Genomic DNA, 16,023 nt, shown 5'->3' on the forward strand with positions numbered 1-16,023 from the left:
ATCTTCTGTTAATGTATAATACATTTTAGAATGGAGTAAGGGCAATCTGGCTAAATATTTTGATTTAAAGCAATAATAAAAACAACTTATTACTTAAATGTAAAGGCTTTCGTTGTTGAAAGACCAAACAACATAGAGAAGACATTACTATATGCCATTTATTAACGCAATTTACTACTTTAAGTTGTCCAGATTTTTTTCAATTGTCAGATAATCATAGTCTAGACAAGTGTCAGTAAAGCTTTTCTGTAAAGAGCCAGATAGCAAGTATTTTAGGCTTTGTGGGACAGATGGCCTCTGTTGCAACTACTCCACTCTGCCATTGTATCATAAAAGCAGCCATAGACACTGAGTAAATGAATGGGTATGGCTGTGTTCCAATATACTTTATTGACAAAAACAGCTGGAGGGTCAGATTTGGCCTGTGAGTAGGTTGTAGCTTGTTCACCCCTAGTCTAAGGGACAAGAAATAAACTCAATTGACTAGCTCAATTTTGTTAATATGCTGTAAAAATCAGAGTAATAAAGACCAGTCATCCAATCTGGTGAGATGGTTATAGCTGTCCAAACCATTGTCTCCTCTACATTTTCAATGATCCTGACTTCTTAATGTCTTTGTTTTGTCTCCCTGTTGTTCGCTACTGTGCTAAGATGCCATAGGATCCTGTGGAAGAGAGGAAAACAATTGGGGATTGGGTGGTCATAGATTAGGGGGCATGGAATGCTTGAAGAAAATAGGATGATTTGGTGTAACTTGACTTATGTACATAGGTATGATTTATCCAATAGTTTTACCTTTTACTCTCTAGCAAAGGACAACAAATTACCTAATCAAGACAAAATGGATGTATGTTGCCTCCATCACTATTGGCCATGGAGGCCAGACTCCAGCAAGCACTCAGTTCTGTTCTTTTTCTGCTAAAGAAAGCAAGCATTTAGATTATGAAGTTTGAGTGTGTTGACTCTCTCTTACTGAGGAAGAGTGCTCCCCTCTCTCAGTATCTCTCATTTTTAACTCAATTTAATGCCAAGGGCCTGGTTTTAATCTTACATATCAAGTATACTTATAAAGTCAACTGCACATATAAATGTCAAGTGAACTATGTAGTTCCTCATCTCCTCCCCTATTGAAGTGTAGAAGGCACCATACGGAAGACCCATGATCAAGGATTCCAGTTCTTTTTTTTTTTTTTTTTTTTTTTGCGGTACGCGGGCCTCTTACTGTTGTGGCCTCTCCCGCTGCGGAGCACAGGCTCCGGACGCGCAGGCTCAGCGGCCATGGCTCACGGGCCCAGCCGCTCCGCGGCATGTGGGATCTTCCCGGACCGGGGCACGAACCCGTGTCCCCTGCATCGGCAGGCAGACTCTCAACCACTGCGCCACCAGGGAAGCCCAAGGATTCCAGTTCTTAATGGAGTTTGTTCTTGTGCTGGGGGCACAGCTATCTAGTCAGCTATTATATTCACTCTGCAGCCTCACAATGAAACTGGAGCAGTTTTCAGAGCTGGAGTCGATGAACCACATACTTGTTTATAAGGAGTTACATAGAGAGTGCAAGCCCTCTTGGTGAATTTTTTGAAAGAGAATAGGATCAACAGGAAAAACAATTTCAGGGGAAATTGCTTGTGTGCCCATTGGGCAATATTTGAAAATGAATTTTGGATTATCTACTTATTCAAGTGACTGGAACACTGTTGCCTTCTTATCAGTGAATCCTGCCTGCTTGTGCAAGGGGAAGCGTGGCCACAATTTATATTTTTACTGAAATAGATCCTTTTTTCCTCCAAACGCATTTATTTTTGGTTTTTAAGAAACATGCAAAGGCTCTAATAGTACGTGCTGAGTTTTCTGCACATGCATGCATTTCTTCCTTTACCCGTTTAGCGTACACTTATTGTGTCACCTATGTGTTAGGTGCTGCATAGAAATAGCAGTGAACTCACAGAGCTTACTTTCCTGGGGACAGATCTTCAATAAATAATCACCCAAGTAAATAAATAATTAAGAACTATGGTAAGTGCTATGAAGGAAAAGTACACTGTGCTCTTAGAGCTTATAATAGGGAGAAATGACCTAGTCCAGGATCAGGGAAGCCTACTCTAAGGAAGTGTCCATTTGGGCCGAGATTGGAGAAACGAGTAGAGGTTCACTAGACAAAGAGTGGGAGGAAGAGCATGTCAGGCAGAGAACTCTAGATGCAAAGCCCTTGAAATGGGAAGGAGCCCGGAGCCTTGAAAGTAGACCAATGTCTCTCAATGACTGAGGAAGCGAGTAGGAGAGGGATACAAGACTCACTTCTTCACCAACAATTCTGGGGGAACCACTGTGTACAGGCACTGTGGTAGGTACTGGGGATATAATCATGAAAAATAAAATTCCTGCCTTCGTGGAACTTACTTTCTAGTTGGTAAGGGAGATTATAAATGCATGACTCTATATTAATTTAATTTCCTATAGTAATAAATGCTCAGAAGAAGATGAAACTGGGTGGTCAGGGAAGCCTCTCTGAGGAGATGCCATTTGAACAAATCGAATTCAGTCAGATTAGTAGCTGGGGAAGAATTTTAGGCAGTGAGATCACCTGGTGTGTCTTTTAGACTATTTTATTTAATGTTTCCAACAACCTCAAGATGCGTATACTAGGTAACTTTTGCTAAATGAACAGCTTATACACGTCAGGGTAGGATTTAAACCCGTCTATCTATTCCTTTCCTCTTCCCATTATGTGATACTGTTCCCTGAGAGGGTATTAAGCCATTCCATACATGCATGAGTCATTTAATCATTTCAGTCAAAATTGTCACATCTGAGAATGGACATACTCCTTAACAAGTATCCTGGATAGAGCCCCAGGCTGATGCAGATAAAGCCATTCTCACCTTTTTTCTTTGCTGGAGAATACTCCTTTGGGGCCTGGTATGAGGAAAGTACGTGCTTACTGTATAGTTTGCAGTATGCTTGGAAAAGGTTGTACAACATACACAAAGTCCGAGAATAATAGGAGACTTAGGTACTATGCTCCTTCTTCCATTCAATTAGTTGTGTAAACTTAGGCAAGCTACAACCTCTCTGAGTTCCAGTTTCTTCATGTGTAAAATGGCATAATTCTATCTTTCTTGTCTACCTCTCAAGAGTTGTTGTGAATATCCCGTTAAAATGTCCCTACCTTCAAAATACCCAGAATCCATGTATTTCTCACTATCTTCACCGGTCCAACCATGAATACTTCTTTCCTGGATCGTTGCAATAGCAGCCCAACAGGTCATTCAGTTCCATCCTTGCCAACCCCACCTGCCAACTCAATTCTGAATGGAGCAGCAAGGGTGATCCTGCTAGAAGCAAGGCACATCTTAGTGGGACTTACTATTCTGTTCCAAATCTTCCAGGGGCTCATTAATTCACTTGTAATTAAAACCAAACTCCTAATACTGGCCTACATGTCCATTCATGATCTGCCACCTATGTTACCCTCTGGCCTCACCTCCTCATCTAGTGCTCTCATTCACTCTGCTAAAGCCTCTCTGGTTTTCTTGTTATTCCTCAAGCATGATCTCAACTCAGAGGTTTTGGCTTGCTCTTGCCTCTTCCGGGAACACTATTTGGGCAGAGAGCTACATGGCTAACATTCATACTTCCCTCAAGTCTCTGCCCAGATGCTACCTTCTCAATGAAGCCTAGTATGAGTGTCCTATTTAAAATGGCGACCACCTTCCTCACATCTCAGACCCCATTATTCTGCTCTACTTTTTGTCCTTTTTCTTTTCCATAGAACTATTTATTGTGTAATATAATACATACTTTACTTGTTTATACAGTACCATATAATTTTGTACCAAATGGGAAATTTTTGAGAGTAGAAGTGAGTGCTATTAAATGACACCAGGATAGCAGGTACAAACTGGGACTGCTGGGCTTCACAAAGATAGGGATCTTTGAATGTTTTGTTGTTTGCTTATTTATTTAATGTGCCAGCAACGGTGCTTGACATGGTAGGTTATCAATACATATTTTTGAATAAATGAATGAATACTACATATGAAAGATGTTTATAAGATATAAAGTACTACAGACATGTATTTTAGTTATTCATTTTACTCAGTTTTATCTCTATATATGTATATAGATACATATATTATGTGGAATACATCTATATTTCCATCTATATACCAAATGTATATTTAATATCAGTAAGCTTTTACCACTTTATCCCTTTTATTCCTTAGGATAGAGTAAAAGATAAGTTTTGCCATATATTTTATATGTACTTTAAAATATTGAAGAGTGGTTTGAAAATAAACATGATGTAGGGAAAATTGTTACAAGTGGGTTGAAAGGTGCTGTTTATTAAAAAGATTTTTTCCCCAGAGGGCACATCTCTCTGCTGAGGACTTACAGGTACTGACAGTCACGTCAAGGAGTTGCTCATGTGGCTTGACTGAAAATTAGTTTGACGCGTATATGAGGCTGTGCAGTGGAAGGCAAGGCAACTTCCATTCCTACAGAAGAGAAAGTACAACATCTGTTAATTAGGGAGTGGATAGGAAGCATGGATGGAGTGGAGCGAGCCCCTGCAAAAGTTGAGCAGCTTAGCTCAGAAGTGATGTCTGGTAAGGAGACACTCAATTTGATTAGTGATTGAAATGTGACTTAACTAATGTCAGACTGTATAAAGTGCTTGGCCATAACTGGAAATAGCCATTTCTTTATTTTTACAGTGATCTGCATCCATTCATTGCTCCCTGCTTTCTTTATTGACCTGCTCTTGAATAAATATCTGGCAGAAATGAAAATGCAATGTGCTCTTATCAAAGTTAATGAATGAACTGAATCCAAATGTGAAATGGTTTATATTCCATTTTGCTTATTCTGTAGTTTCGGAAATGCTTAGATGAATAAGAGTGTGCAACTTACTTGTAAAGCCAACGCAAAAATCAATAGATAAGCTTTCACGCTTCCTTTCTTAGTTGATGGTATTGATGATGATGATTAAATTAGATAGTTTCTTTTTAACCAAATTTAAAAACAATAAGGCTTCGTTGCACTTCCGTCTTCCTCTCCCTTTTGGTAAAACAGGTTTGGCTAAGTTGGCTTCTCATGCTTCCCATCCCACAACACCTGAAATACCTTTTCTATCCATAGAGCTTTTCTTATATTCCAAGTGTGTATCACAGAACATAGGCAGAAAAGTTCACTGGGTTCAGCTGGATCATGAAAAAAGACAACATTTCAACAGTTAATCTTCTCTTCAGGCATTTAAGAAATCATGGTCAAGATCAATATGGAAAGAGGTAAAATGTTTACAATTCCAGCAATGGAAAAGAGAGGAAGGAGAACATCTGTTTTTCATCTTCTTTTTAGACCAGTGCTTGAGTTCTTTTCAGAGTTTTCAGCCTTGGGAAGCCTCTAGTTCATATTCATGCTCAGCTTTTGTGGCTTGTATCACCCAAGCTTGCAAAGTCAACTGATTACTTTAAATATTAGAGGGTACTTAAATTAGAAAAAGCAAGCTTGAGCAGAGCTGGACATGTAGCAGGAAATCAATATATGTGTTAATTTAAAGTGGGGTGATTGATATCTTCTGTAAGCATATTCATCTGCCAATTCATCTCTCCTGTCTGATGCCTGGTAGCCTCCTAAGATTTGAGCAGCTAGAGAGGAGATATAGATATGTGAGTTTCATAGTCACAGGTTCAAATATACAGAAACATAACTTACTTCATTTTTCTGTTAGTGAATTTTTTTCTTTCTCAGGTGCCTAGTCTACTTTATAGCAGTAGAAGACAAAAACCACAACCATAACAACAACAATAAAAATCTTAATCTAGTTATTTCCAGGTAAACTCAGTCCAAAGCTGTGATGTCTTAGTTAATACAAATGAATAATTCAGCCAACATTCAGATTTAAAACATCTTCTCACGTTTTCTCTGTCTCCTTCATCTCCTTGCAGTTTCTTTTAAGCTTCTGAGCATAGTGATCATGTTTGTGGGGACTTGTGTTTATGAAGCTGTTATATGGCTCTAAAGGCACGAAGCTCATTTCTTTCACTTATATTCCATGACCTTTAAAGAACTTGGTGAAAATTAAAGCTGGTCAGCAGGTCCAAGAATACAGTGTGGTGACCAGAAGCCCCACTGCCCAAGCTCATGCATTCAAGAGATGCCAAGCCTTTGGAGCGTAGCCTCTTGTTAATGTTTACTGTATTTCATTAGCCAAAATAATTTAAAATGATGATTCATTCATCCAGTATTTTTTAAGCAGCTGCTCAGTGCCAAATATAGCACTGGAGAGAGTGTTATGAAGAAGAGGAGCAAGGTCCCGGCACCCACGGAGCTCACAGTCTACTGGTTAAGGTAAATATTAAACCAAAATGTAAAATGAGATTCATGCTAAAAGAGAAACAAGATTACTTTGAGAGTATGTAATAGGGAGGCCTTGCCTGGCCTGAGAGGTCAGAGAAAACATTCTCAGTGAAGTGACATTTAAATGGAGAGCTCAAGAAAGAATAAAAATCAGCCACATTTAGAGAAGCCATTGGCCTTGGTTCCAGTAAATCTGCAAGCTACTCTCATCCTAGACTGTAACATCCTCTTGTATCTGTTCTAGCTATTAAACCACAGGCCTGCTTAGAAGAACCCTAACCCTAACAATTCTTCCATCCCCCAGGTAAGATACCATGGCTGGCCAAATAATTATTTGTGTCTTTAAGTGATAAGTCTTTGTCTTCTTCCATGTCACCTCTTCTATTTCAGCTGCGAGAAATGGAGCTAAAAGGAGCCCAGGAGGAAGCTGACATATTGGCCCAGGGAAACAAAGGAGCCCAAATGTCTTGCCTCTAAGCTCAAAACCTAAGAGTTCAAGTATAAAGACGCAGACGTAGTGAATGGACTTGAGGACACGGGGAGGGGGAAGGGTAAGCTGGGAGGAAGTGAGAGAGTGGCATGGACATATATACACGACCAAATGTAAAATAGCTAGCTAGTGGGAAGCAGGTGCATAGCATAGGGAGAGCAGCTTCGTGCTGTGTGACCACCTAGAGGGGTGGGATAGGGAGGGTGGGAGGGAGGGAGATGCAAGGGGGAAGAGATATGGGGATATATGTATATGTATGGCTGATTCACTTTGTTATAAAGCAGAAACTAACACACCATTGTAAAGCAATTATACTCCAATAAAGATGTTAAAAAAAAAAAGATTCAGACACACACAGGAACAACCCGTTCTCCTTACTCTTTCAAACTCACCAGAAAAAACCCTTTGAGCTGAGGAGAATAGAAGGACAATTTAGAGTGGAAAGCCAAAGATTTGTCACCATTCTTCACAGAGCTGGGATGGGAAAGGAGAGAAGCGTGAGTGTTGGAGAGAGGATGTCACACCATCCTGGTGTGACAACGTACAAATAATGTCACACTCATGGGTGACATAGACAAAAAGAGGGTTTAAGAACACTCATGCAACTTTGGCAGCTCCAGAATTTCCATGGGTACCCAGTGGGGCATAAAAGTTGGCAAAGAGAAGTAGTGGTATGCCCAGTGTCCCAGGGCTATGATGAAAGAACAGGGCAGCTCTGCCTACCCCACAACCCAAGACCCCCTCCCTGGAATCAGAGGATACAGTTACATAGTGGCCACGTGGCAAAGAGAGAATTGTCATATGCAGTTTAGACCATGGAGACACCTGTATGAGAGGTATGCAGGATAAAATCAGATGTCATTACACTATAAGAATGATGGCTCAGATGAAAACGTACAAGAATCCTGAATTAACTCAGATGGTAGAAATTAGTTCAAGTAATTTAGCTGTGAACTTGAAGGATGAAGCAGTTTGAAGACTTTCATCTATTCAAATTACATAATGATGATAGAAGAATGATGTAAGGGTGTAACTTGAACTTATAAGAAACCAACCCCAGCTGAAGGATATGGATCTGGAGTTCCCTGGCACCACTTTTAGAGGCCCACTAGATTTGTTTTTAGAGGCCCACTTTATACAATTGCATACAAATAGAGTCTCCCTGGAATGTTGTTGCCTCTGTTACTCCACCGCACTCTCACATCTGTGGCTTGTAAGTGAGCATAGTGTCTTTAAAATCTTAGGGAGGATTAGAATAAAATATAGAGATAATGAAGTGAATCAAACCCATAGTATTAATACCAGTATGTGAAGTTCAGAATAATGTGTGTACAGTTGGTATTTAATTTGCTTGTGATGTCGAAGAGAATGTGGTATATTTTAGTGACAGTTTGAACAGGTCCCAATTTTAAAATGTCATTAACTTATGATTTTTATTAAAGTATGTAAGATATTTTGAGTGCATTTATATTTTAATGCACTAGAATGTTTAAGAGAATTTGATATTCTTTATATTTACAAATTTGACTAATTAAATATGTGAGTTGTTCAAGCAAGTAGTAAGGTTTTGATTGTTGAGATCATAGGTACACCTAGTCAGGTATATGAAGTGCTTAAAAAGAAAATCAGATATACTAAACTTTGCACTTTGAAATGTTGAAGAGAATTGAGTTAACTAAGATTACAAACAGGATTAAGCAGAATTTAGTCTGTTCAGCCCGAGTTGATCTAACATTAATTGAAGGCTGTCTTGCAAGTGATTGACAAAATATACTAGATTTATGGAATAGACTACGATTTTTAAATTGGATTTAAAGGCCAGGAGAAACTACTTTTTATTTTGTAATTTTAATAAATTAATATAAAACCAAATAACTGCAAATAGTGTTTCCTGCACACAAAAGGTCCCTCTTAGACATCAAAAATTCAGTGATGGAAGCTAGTCATTCCCCCACAGACCATCTCAGTCACAATCTCAGGGAGCACTGTGTATTTCCTATATTAAGAATCAGACTAGTAGAAGCAGACACTGAAGCCTGGCCACCCAAGATGCCATTCTCAACTGCATCTCCCTTGCCAATCTCCCATGAGAGAGGATGGAAAACCCAAAATGTCACTTTCCCTCTTTTCTTCCCAGCAAACGGCAGCCCATGACTCATTCCTGCTAAGAGGAAGTTTTGGAGGACCTTCTGATCTCTTCATAGCTCTCTCTCCAGTGCCTAGTGCTCTATTTAACACTGAGTAGCTGCTCAAAAAATATTGAGTGAGGACTTCCCTGATGGTGCAGTGGTTGAGAGTCCGCCTGCCGATGCAGGGGACACGGGTTCGTGCCCCGGTCCGGGAGGATCCCACATGCTGCGGAGCAGCTGGGCCCGTGAGCCATGGCCGCTGAGCCTGTGCGTCTGGAGCCTGTGCTCCGCAACGGGAGAGGCCACAACAGTGAGAGGCCCGCGTACTGAAAAAAAAAAAAAATTGAGTGAAAAAGAATAGGTATATGTATATGTATAACTGAATCACTTTGCTGTACACCTGAAACTAACACATTGTAAATCAACTATACTCCAATATAAGATAAAAATTTTTAAAAATATTGAATAAACGGATCATTGTTTTTAATTATTTTGGTTAATGAAATACAGTAAACATTAACAAGAGGCTAGGCTCCAAAGGCTTGGCATCTCTTGAATGCATGAACTTGGGCAGTGGGGTTTCTGGTCACCACATTGGATTCTTGGACTTGCTGACCAGCTTTAATTTTCACCGAGTTCTTTAAAGGTCGTGAGATGCAGGTGAAAGACATGAAGTTCAGGATGTGAGGGCCTGTCTTAGCATACACAAAATGTGACATCTTCAGTTTCCAGGGAAGAGGACATTTTCCTATTGCTATCAATCAAAAACACAGTGTTATTTTCAGTGCTTAAAAAGATTAAATGGAGTGATTTTACTGGTGTTAAAACTTGTTAGTTGAGAAACACTTTTACAAACTGTAAATGGAAATTGAGATGAATCTAAGGCTTCCTTTCATTTTGCAAAGCAGGTGAATCTTCCAGGATTTATTTTCTTCCTGAGATTCTTTTATATAATGCATTTGAACAGACTTAAGATGAAACAGAGATTTTTCATATCTTTTGACCCTGAGCCATTTATATGAGAGAGGCTTTTAAAACATGAATATTTTTGGCTCTAACAACTGCACCTTTGAAATGGCATGAAACACAGTGTTTAGACTGCAAATATCACTGACATTTCAAAAGTGCAAACAATGTTTAATAGCATAGCAGAAAATTTATTGCTTCTGCATGAACATAGGTATTGCTTAAGAGTTTATGGTATTTAAGAGTTAAATAGATCAGTGGACAACTCACTATAGACTAGCTCTATGTAACCAGAGGTAGGTATAATAATTAGGAGGACTGTGAAACTCTTTTAATGCTTCAATAAATATGCCATATATCTGTGGCAGCCTGCTGTTCTCTGAGCCCAGATTGCTGCTTTGTAGGTAGGTATCAATCTTCACTACTTGCTGTGTTCAACCTTTCTCAATCTGTGATCAGGATCCATCTGTTCAGCTGTATTTGTTAGTGTGTTTTCTTATGACATAAATCCTTCAAAAATGTTCATCTCCAAGTGGTGTCATGATACCTGTTGGGTTATATTTGTCAGACACTGTAATAGTATAATAGTCTTTAACCACAGAGAACAGTAAGTAAAATATGCAAAACAAAAAGTTGTGTATTTCTGCTGAGGCCAGGGCTGCCTTGGGAGTCAACAGTGGCGCTCCTGGCAGATTGGTCAGAAGGGATGGTAATTATGAAAGATGGCCATGGCTTGGGAGGTACCCTTGACTCAGGATAGGTTACGGGAGCTCCCTAAGCATTTCTGAGGCTTCCATCCTGGTATTATGCTGCTTAGTGTCTGGTCATAGGAAATAAAGTTGGAGAGAAATGACTGCAAGTGGCAGTGCAACAGGTGTAACATCCAGGGACTACCACTCTTCATTAAGGGAAGAATTTGGTGATTCCTTAAAGATGGAAAAAATGCTTTTAAAATTTGGACAGATTTTAACATCGAACTATGTGATGCTCTATTACCTACTACCCTTTTCAATTTTTTATGCCCATATTTTTCTACAGTTTTCTTTCCTGTTACAGGGTTTTTTCGATGCTTTTATATACTTTGAGAAAGTAATATTGGAAAATAATTTTTACTATAAAAATGATTTGAGGGCTTCTCTGGTGGCGCAGTGGCTGGGGGTCCGCCTGCCGATGCAGGGGACACGGGTTCGTGCCCCGGTCCGGGAAGATCCCACATGCCGCGGAGTGGCTGGGCCTGTGAGCCATGGCTGCTGAGCCTGCGCGTCCGGAGACTGTGGTCCTCAACGGGAGAGGCCACAACAGTGAGAGGCCTGCGTACCGCAAAAAAAAAAAAAAAAAAAAAAAAAGAGATTTGAAAATCTTGAAGCAGGTTGTCCAAGAGATAAGAATTTCCAACAATGTATTCTTATTTAAGAAGGCATAGAGCATTAGACCTGGAAAGGACAGTTCCTCTATTTCACAGGTTAATTTTTTTTCAAGAAACATTTACTGAGTGCTTACAGATAAGTAAACTAGAGCTCAGAAAGGTTAATGACTGCCATATTGAGAAAATCAGGCCCATATTCTCCCCTTTTTATTTTGTATATATAAACTTTTATGCCACTGTTTACCAATATTTTGTATTTCTGTTCCATCCTTTATTTTGTACTATGAATTTAATCATTGTTATTATTTTATATAATGTTCATTTAGATTGATCTCATGTTTAACAATTGCCCACTGTATATTCTCACATCTCGGATCTTCTGTAATCATTTTCCTTATACCTTAAGTTCATCTTTTAATAGTCATTTTAGTGATGCTACATATATGTACATATGTGCATATATATATATATGCACACATACACACATATAATGGCTTTATGATTCTGTCTTTCTCCTATTTTGCAAGTATGTTTTCATGCCATTTATTCATATTCATTAATTCTTCCATTCATTTATAAAACAAATTTTTGGGGTGTGCCTACTCTAGACAGAATTTGTCCTACGTGCTGGTGAACTGAAAGGTGAACAAAAATTATCATGGCTGCCCTCCTCATACAGCTTAAGTCTGGTGAAGGAGAAAAACATTAAAGAAATTATCACATAAATACATAAGTTCAACATAACAAGAGAGAATAACAAAGGACTTAATATAAATCCCAAAATGGGGATAGAAAGGAATGGTCAAACAAGACCTCTTTAAGAAAAAAGAAGTTTATTATTATTTTTATTTATTTATTTATTTTTGGCTGCATTGAATCTTCATTGCTGCACAGGCTTTCTCTAGCTGTGGCGAGCGGGGGCTACTCTTCGTTTCAGTGCATGGGCTTCTCATTGTGGAGGCTTCTCTTGTTGCAGAGCACGGGCTCTAGGTGCACGGGCTTCAGTAGTTGTGGCATGTGGGCTCAGTAGTTGTGGCTCGCAGGCTCTAGAGTGCAGGCTCAGTAGCTGTGGCACATGGGCTTAGTTGCTCCGTGGCATGTGGGAACTTCCTGGACCAGGGATCGAACCCGTGTTCCCTGCATTGGCAGGTGGATTGTTATCCATTGTGCCACCAGGGCAGTCTGAAAAAAGGACTTAAAATTGAAACCTCAGCATGATGTGAGTGGATGGTGGGGAAAAGTCTTCCATGCAGTGGGAACAGTAAGCACATGTCTCTGAGGCAGAAAAGAGCTTGCCTCTTTCAAGACACAAAAGAAAGTCAGGAGGGCTAGTGTGTAGTAAATAGGGAGGGGTAACGAGATGAAGCTGGAAATGTAGGATGAGGCTAGATAGCGAGACAATTCAGGGCTATGTAGACCAAAATGGAAGTCATTAAAGCTTTCAAGTAGAGGAGTGACACAGTTGGTCCGAATTTATATGTGTATATATATATATATATATATATATATATATATACACATTCTGCACCTGTACTTTTTAATCTTAATTTCATTTATGTATTGTATCTAAAAATATATGTAACTTATATGTTAGTTTGGAATAATAATAGTAAAAGGAATAATGAATACCTCTGAACCTACTATCTAATTTTGGATATAGAGGATGACCAATACCTTTATTTTTGATGTTAACTGTGAATTCTTCCCCAATCCCCTTCTCCTGTTGTATTCTCCACATTACTATTCTAAATTTTGTTTTTATCATTTCTTTGCTCTTTCCTTTTTACAAGTAGTTTTACTATATATGTATAATCTCTAAATAGTATTGTTTGTTCTCAAGCTTTATAAAAATGACATCACACTATATATATAACTTGTTTTTAAAAAATTCAACATTATATTTGTAGGATGCATTCATGTTGATAATTTGGCTGCAGTCATGCATTTTATGCATTTTCACCATGGTATAATATTTTGTTGTGTGAATATTTCACAATTGGTTCATTTTACTGTTGATGGAGCTCTGAGATGTTTACAAGTTTCTTGTTGTTATGAACCTTCTTATACATGTCTCTTGGTTAAAATGTTCGAGAGTTTCTAGGGTGTATATTTAGGAGTAGTACTGCTTGGGCATAGTCTGTGAGCATGTTTAGCTTTGTAAAATAATGTCATATTGTTTTCCATTTAACACTTCCACCAGTATTATATTCGTTCTTCTTGTTTCACATCTTCACCTGCAATTGGTATTTAAAATTTTTGCTCTTACTCTATAGATGAAATGCTATCTCATTTTGAACTTAGTTTGCATTTCCATGATCACATGAAGTTCAGTTGTTTTCAGGATTATTGACCATGTTCACGTTTTGTGGAACGTCTGTTTGGTTTTTACTCATTTAAAAAATTGTTTATTTTTATTTGTGTCATCGATTTTGCAGTTCTTTATATGTTTGGATACTAATAAGGATATTTTTCAGTTTATTTCTTACTTTTTCACTTTCTTTATCACGGATGTTTTGATGACCAGAAGTTATCAACACTAAGGTAGTTGAATTTTTCAATGTTCTATTTTATGGTTTGTGTGTGTGTTTCAACAAGTCCTTCTCTACTCAGGGGTCACAAAAATAGTCTCCTGTGTTTCCTTCTATAAGTTGTATTATTTGTATTTTTCCTGCCTTATTGAGGCATAACTGACAAGTAAAAATTTTATATATTCAAAGTGTACAGTGTGATGACTTGATATACATATACATTATAAAATGATTACCACAACCACAATGATTAACACATCCATCACCTCATATAGTTACCAATTTTGTGTGTGTGTGTGTGTGCACTGAGAACACAAGATTTACTCTCTTTGCAAATTTAGATTATACAACACAGTATTATTAACTACAGTCATCATGTATACATTAGATCCCTAGAACTTATTCATGTTATAACTGAGTTTGTACCTTTGACCAATATTTTCCCATTTCCCCCACCTCTAGCCGCTGCAACCACTATCTTATGAGGTCAACTTTTTCAGATTCCACATATAAGTACTATCATATAGTATTTGTCTTTCTGTGTCTGGTTTATTTCACTTAGCATAATGTCCTCCTGGCTCAACCCTGTTATCACAAACAGACACTTAGGTTGTTTCCTTATCTTGGCAATAGTGCATAATGCTGAAATAAACATGGGAGTGCAGATATCTCTTCAAGATACTGATTTCATTTCCTTAGGATATATACACAGAAGTGGGATTGCTGGATCACGATAGTTCCATTTTTAATTTTTTTAAAGAACCTCCATATGGTTTTCCATAGTGTATGCACCAATTTACATTCTCACCAATAGTGCACAAGGGTTCCCTTTTCTCCACATCCTTGCCAACACTGTTATTTCTTGTCTTTTTGATAATAGCCATTCTGACAAGTGTGAGGTGATATCTTATTGTACTTTTTTTTTTTTTTTGCGGTACACGGGCCTCTCACTGTCGTGGCCTCTCCCGTTGTGGAGCACAGGCTCTGGATGCACAGGCTCAGTGGCCATGGCTCACGGGCCCAGCCGCCCTGCGGCATGTGGGATCTTCCCGGACTGGGGCACAAACCCATGTCCCCTGCATCAGTAGGCAGACTCTCAACCACTGCGCCACCAGGGAAGCCCCTCATTGTACTTTTGATTTGCATTTCTCTGATGATTATCGATGTTGAGCATCTTTGCATGTGTCTGTTGGCCATCTGTATGTCTTCTTTGGAAAAATGTCTATTCAAGTGTTTTGCCCATTTTTGAATTATTAATTTTTTTTGTTTTGCTATTGAGTTTTATGAATTCCTTTTATATTTTGTATATTAACCTCTTATCAGATATATGTTTTGAAAATATATTTTTTCTGTTCTGTAGGTTGACTCTGAAACCGAGTGAGGCCCTCTGGGGCTCCCGGGCATGGAGGCCCTTTTTGTCCCCCCATTTCTTATAGGCAAGACTCTAGCCCCCTTGACCTTCCCTGAGTTCCAAAGGGAGGATTCCAACAGTTGCTAATCAGGGGGAGGAACAGCCAAGAAACCACCTGAGGCAAGATTAAAGGGACCAGAGAAGCTCATCAAGATTAGGAAGCCAGGGCTTCCCTGGTGGTGCAGTGGTTGAGAGTCCGCCTGCCGATGCAGGGGACACGGGTTCGTGCCCCGGTCTGGAAAGATCCCACATGCCGCAGGGTGGCTGGGCCCGTGAGCCATGGCCGCTGAGCCTGTGCGTCCGGAGCCTGTGCTCCGCGAAGGGAGAGGCCACAACAGTGAGAGGCCTACGTACCGCAAAAAAAAAACAATAATAACAACAAAAAAAAAGATTAGGAGGCCAACCACCTGAGACTAGATTAAGGGAGTGCAAGCCCTACACACACCCTAATCTTGTTAGAGACTCCATCTTTGAACCACTGTTATAATACACTTCATCAAATCCTCTGGGGTTGGGACACATAGTTTTTTGAGGCAGAAGCCTGGTATGTTCCCCTTTGCCTGGCAAAGCAATAAAGCTATACTTTTCTACTTCACCCGAAACTCTGTCTGTGGGATTTGATTTGGCACTGGTGCGCAGAGAGGCCAAGATTTTGGTAACAGCTTTTCACTCTGTTGATTATTTCCTTTGCTGTGCAGAATCTTTTTAGTTTGATGCAATCCCACTTCTCTATTTTTGCTTTTTTTGCCTGTATTTTCAGTGTCACATCCAAG

This window comes from Phocoena phocoena, chromosome X (assembly GCF_963924675.1).
Source record: "Phocoena phocoena chromosome X, mPhoPho1.1, whole genome shotgun sequence".
NCBI lineage: Eukaryota > Metazoa > Chordata > Mammalia > Artiodactyla > Phocoenidae > Phocoena > Phocoena phocoena.